This window comes from Corapipo altera, unplaced genomic scaffold, assembly GCF_003945725.1.
Source record: "Corapipo altera isolate COAL_440 unplaced genomic scaffold, ASM394572v1 24b, whole genome shotgun sequence".
Classification (NCBI taxonomy): domain Eukaryota; kingdom Metazoa; phylum Chordata; class Aves; order Passeriformes; family Pipridae; genus Corapipo; species Corapipo altera.
The window spans coordinates 9519326-9525323 of NW_020884888.1; positions in this window are offsets into that span (position 1 = coordinate 9519326).

The window sequence follows — 5998 nt, forward strand, 5'->3', positions numbered from 1 at the left end:
ATGGTTACTTCTTGGGATACAGTGTTTTCTGTCATCCAGCTTCATTTTGAGTTAGGGCTTTATCTCATTGCCTCATGCTGGTATTGGTGTTGTCAGAGATAATGAGTCTAAACCTGCACCTAGTTTTCCTCAGCAACACACAGCAGAAACATGTGTCATGTCATTTTATTATTTTCAGAGTTTATTATGTAGCTTGTTTCATATATGTCATAACATTAACTTTCTGCTTGTCTGCCCATTAACCACTACAATGGTGTTTTCATTGATTCTGACACACTGAGTACATTCCTCTTCCTCTGGAATGTCTGCAGTTAGTACAGAAACAAATTATTCTAGTATTAGGTTCAGCTCACTTACACTAGGTACTTGTATACTGGTTCATTCGCAGATCTTGTGTCAGCTTCCTGAATGGTGTTCCCTTGAAATCCTCCCCCACAAGATGGCTGGAGATTTTTTTGGATGACCAGATACAGCTGTGATTGTTTTAAAACATTTCTGCCACTCTACTTCCTTGTAACCACCCTACAGCTAGGAAGTCAGAGCCTTCAAAGATGACCTGGTGAAACAGATTGCACGAGTGCTTCTCATCACTTCAGTGATGCTGTATGGCTTAATATCTTAAATTGTTGAAACAAAACACAGAACACAATTGAGAAATTCACAATAAAATGAGGAAAAATAGGATATTTTAGAATTTTGCAACACAAATGTTTCTAGTAGAGCCTCCTTTTTGCCATAAGTGATGGCAAATCTTTCTGAACAGTGTGTCAAATATAACTTGTATATAACAAACAAATATAACTTGTATATAACAAACTCATCATACAGTATAATATGTTGTATTTCTTTTCCTAAGGAAAGTTTGCTTTTATTTGTTGAGTGAATATACTTGAAGGCCCTCATACTTCCATACAGCTGCCTGTGTTTTTTTCTGTTACATATTTCTGAGGACTACCAAAAGCCTAATCTGATTAAAAAGAAAAACTGAATAAGATGAAAAATTGCTTCACATATATATCTCCAGGGTAGAATTGATATTACTGCTGTAACTAGTGATCGTAGGAAAAGTGTGAAGAAAACACAGGTCTTCCATCTGCTTCATCCATCTGCTGAGAAAAGAAACTGTTACTATGAGGAGGTCTGTCTCTAAATTTCTGTGTGTTCTGTGTATATTTTCATGACAAATGTCTTAAATACCTGTATTGTTTACCTTTATAGATAACCATACTAAATAGCGTTTAATTTACCAAATTACAAGCAGCTCTAAGGTTACTATTTTTTGAAACAAATGCATAATAGAACATAATCCTCAGATCTCTGCTTAAATTTCATGATTATAAATCAATGACTCTTTAAAGTGCCTAATAAAAGAGTTTGGTTTAGTGTTAGATATACTTGATAATTCACATTTAATATTGTTTTGAGTGAGGATTTTGGCACAATACGTCATTTTGGCTTTTCTTTATTTGCTTGTGTTTTATTTCAATGTTGACATACCTTGCAAAAGTGAAAGAATTAAAGTTGGGATGTAAAATTCAGGTCAAATAGTATTCTCCAAGTCCATCTGTGAAGGTTAATGCGGTGGAGAGCAGTTTTCTTGAATTTTTATATTAGAAGTGTTAGTCACAAACAGGAAGTAAGGGAGACTCCTGAGGAATTTTGTTCAATATTCTTTATTTTTCAGCATTCTCTATTTTATTTGTCCCATGGGTTAGGAGCTTTAGAAGGGGAGTAACTTTTCTAGTTATACAAATCCTATCCAGAGGTGGGAGTAGCCTATATCTAGCAGCTCCAGGCATTCAGCTTTTTTAGAATCCAGACAATGCCAGATATTCTGCCCTTGTGCACAGTACTGTGGTGCAAACTCAGTAGGTCTTGTGGTTTGCACAAGACTGGCAGCAGTATTGCATGCTTTATTTCTGCTGCTGCATGTGCATAATAAGTTCTTTCAGAATTTATTCCTTTGCTGAGTCCAAGAAGTATACTGGAAAGGTTAAAGACAAAGATCAGACCACCATCACCAAAATCACTCCAGGAGCTTTCTCCTCCTCACCTCCTTTCCCCAGCATTTTGCATTCCTCATTAGAATGAACTCCAGGACAGGAGATTTCTGTGGGAGTTTTTTTGTTTGTTTGTTTGGGTTTTTTTCCATTGATGCAAGTAGTTCTTGCACAAAGACAGCTTTAGAATACTATTGGGTGACTTTTTAAGTCCGTTCTTTTAAGTGCTAAGAAGAACTATTAAAAAAAACCAAAACAACAACTAAACTCCCAAACTATCTACAACAGTTATGAATTATGGAAACATTGCCTCACTTCTTAAAAGAAAACTACCTAAGGGATGCAAGAAGATTTTTTCTACTGAAAAGCTAAAAATAGTAAAAAAAAAAATTAGGTATAGAAAATTATTGTTCTGAAATATATATTAATCTCCCAGGTGCCGTCATCATTAATAATCAAGGGTGGGGCAGTGTTGGTGGGATGGAAACACCTGACAGGCTCTTTGGGATAGCCATTGTGCAGTTGCAAAAGGTGGACAAAACCTTCCCCTGTTCAAAGCCCTAATCAGTTGGAAGAATCACAGTTTTGGAAGAAAAGCTTTTTGCATTTTGCTAGAGAAATTTCTTTCAATTTTATTGAGTGTTTCACCTTGTTACAAAGGTGAAACATCAAAGTTGAAATATCAAAATCATCTTTTATGGCTGGGATTTAGTTTGTTAGTCCCTATGAAGGTTCTTCGTTATTGGCTGTTGTAGGGAAACAGAAGAATCGTACCTTCTGTTTTCTCTCTCTTACACAGGATTTCATTTAGTAAGTGGAACAACTAAGATCCACTTTTCCCTGTCTTTTTTTCGGTGCTTAGCCCCATGGAGTGGAAAAAATATATGAACAAAAATAATATATCTTGTGCCCAAATCACCAAAGAAGACATTAAGGTGGTTTAGTAAACATGTTGACATTTATTTTTAATAAAGGGTGGATTCCTTCTTTTCTATTATGAGGAAAAAGTAACATTTTAAAAATCTGAACCAGTGTTGGTTAACAATCAAAAACTGAAGGGTATCATAGGTGATAGAAAAACTGACGCCCGATTTTTTAAGAAGCGATTTAAAGGGTCTGTTAAATCATTTGATATTGAAAACAATCAACAGCAATAAACATAATCTTCTATCAGAAGTAGCAAAAGAAGTCATTGTCTCCTTCCTTCTCAGCTGAATATACAAGGATATTATATATAATATATATAACTTTGCTTAAAAATCTAAACCCCATATAATCTAAAAGGTTATAGTCATACAAATCATTTTAATAATGAATTTGCTTCTTCAGAGTTTTAAATGAAATAGTTTATTTTAAGCAGCTAGTTGTCAGACCCAATCTCTCATTCTTCAAGTCCATGGCATATAAAAAGAAGAAAGGAATTAATAGTCTATTATGTACATTTTGACTTCCTTATGAGTTTTCAGTAAATACTCTCGTATACAGTTAAGACCTCTTTCTCTGCTGTATTGTTAATGTAAAGGATCATTTCAATGAGTGAATTCATTTGCTCCCAACTGAAGACCATCTCTACTGTCAGAATGATATAGTTGGAATTCAAATTATATATATATATCAAGATATTTTGAGGTGATGGGCACTGCAGATATTTAGACTATTGTTAAATGAAAAGATTCTTTTCTCCTCCTTTTCCCTCCCTACATTCTTTCATAACAAACGTGATATTATTTTGTCCTCTGTCACCTTATAAGAAGTAGTAAGATATACAGTATTTTCTGGGTTTTAGATTGAAATTTTGGCAAAAAAAGAATAGTAGAAAAAGGAGAAAATGAAATAAGATTGCAATTAAACTTGACTCTCAAGAAAGTGTACTTCTGTTTCTTTGCAAATATGCCTAACAATTGATTGTGATTCATTGTTACAGATTGATTTAACTTTCTCCTTTTATTGATAGGATGAAGAGCACTAGAAAAATATGTATAATCTTTCAACTATGTCAACATATCTGAAAATTTTATGACTGTGAAATCAAATAAGTAAATATTTAGGAAGCTCAGAACAAAAGACTGAAGGCGTTTATGGTGAGCTGCATTAAGCAATTTACTGTGTGCTTAGCATTGTATAGCTGAGCTAATCATGAACATTAACCTTTAAAAATTTATATTGCAAAGTATGATGATCCCATTCTTGGTTCTTAATGCTTTTATCTCTGTAAACAACATCTGACATTTACCAATAATAATATTATGGACAAATATTCCCATACCCTGCAAATGACAAAGGTTTGAATTGTTCTCTCTTCCTTTTTTTTTTTTTCTTTTTGAGGAAGGAACCAAAGATTGACAGCAGTGAAGTTTTTTTCTTTTTTTTTTTAAACAATGAATTAAATTATGAATTATATATTACTGTAGAAATCATTAGAAGTCAAATGTTTAACACTGAAAAATATTAGGCAAACATTCAGATTTTTGCAGTGGCCACTGTTTTCTCATTTTATTTGAATGAAGCAAAAATACTTTAAAGAATGAATGTGAGAAAAACTGGTTCTAGAGTGTGTTCTGATCCTAAATCACAGCAGCACTGAATTATGTGCATAAGTATGAACCTCCAGCAGTCCTATTGCATTTGCCATGATGTCTCATATGTTTATACCTACTTCTGATCTTTGCCTTCAGGTATTGCTGTAATATAAATTTTCAATGTTGAGAATGAAAAAGAAATAACAATAACTCATGATAGATTCAGTGTTTACCATGCACATTTTCTAGTACCTTTCTTAATAGGAGCTCTGAGGATCAGATAATCTTAAATTAGTCTTCCAAGACTAATTAGTCTTGGAAGATTTTAAATTAGTCTTCCAAGATTTTTAAATCTATGGTCTAAGCATCCCTCATGCTCCACAAATTTGAAGAATCTACAAAAGGCAACTAAGAAAGGAAAGTTCAAACATGTTACACAACAACTTGTATGCATGAAATTCTAGAGCTTGAAGGAATATGGGTAACCATAGAAAAGGAGACTTTTTTAGACAGGCTCTGTTGCAGTACTAATCATTGAGTAGTAGTACAAAAATGCCACAGATCTTTTTTTCATTTAATACAAAAACTATCATTGACATTTAATGGGACTGGAATATGTTTCTTTTAGCCTGATGATACACCAGATCTCAAAGTGCGTGAATGTAGATGGCATATACCTTGAAATACAAAAGTGTTTCATACTTACCCATGCTTATTCTTTCATTAAAAACAGAAACTGTTGGAATGATTCGAAGAAAGTCACATATACAATGAGGCCTTTGGGACACAAAGTGAGAAGCATGAGTCATGTAAATGACCATCTCAAAACTGGACTGTTTTTGTAGAAAGGTTGAGAGATTTTACCACTTCTAGATGTAAATTGACCTTTCAGATACCTAAAACAATAAGGAGCTTTAAAGGATATAATTAAGCTAATTTTTTTTATCTATTGGTATTAAAGCCAAACTAGAACTGTACCAGACAGAAATTGGCAATAGTTGCATTTCTATACCAAATATTATTCATAACTCAATTCTTAGAACAAAGGGGGGCTATTGAAGCTTAACTTCCATTATGAGAATTTCTAGGAGCTTCAGGAAAATTCTCAATCTGAAGAATGGCTGTTAAGATGTTAAGACAAAACATAGAATTTAGAAATGCAATACTTTCTCCTGTTAGGAGATGTTGCTTCTGCATCCACACAGATTGGCAGAAACTCTAAAGTTGTGCTCTAGATCTGCAACCAGAAAGGCTGGATCAGCCTCATCTGAAGAATTTGGGCATGTTATCCTGTGGAGGGAGGAAAGAGGACAGTTATTGTATCCCCTTCACATCTCATGCAAGATTTAAAGGTTTTTCAAAAGTCCTACAGATTTTTTTGGGCCTTTTTCTGCTGATACTGTTGAACAATAGCAGATCACAATATGGCACTTTTTTTGATAATGTCTCCTGACTTGCATCACACTAGGCCAAGTGGTC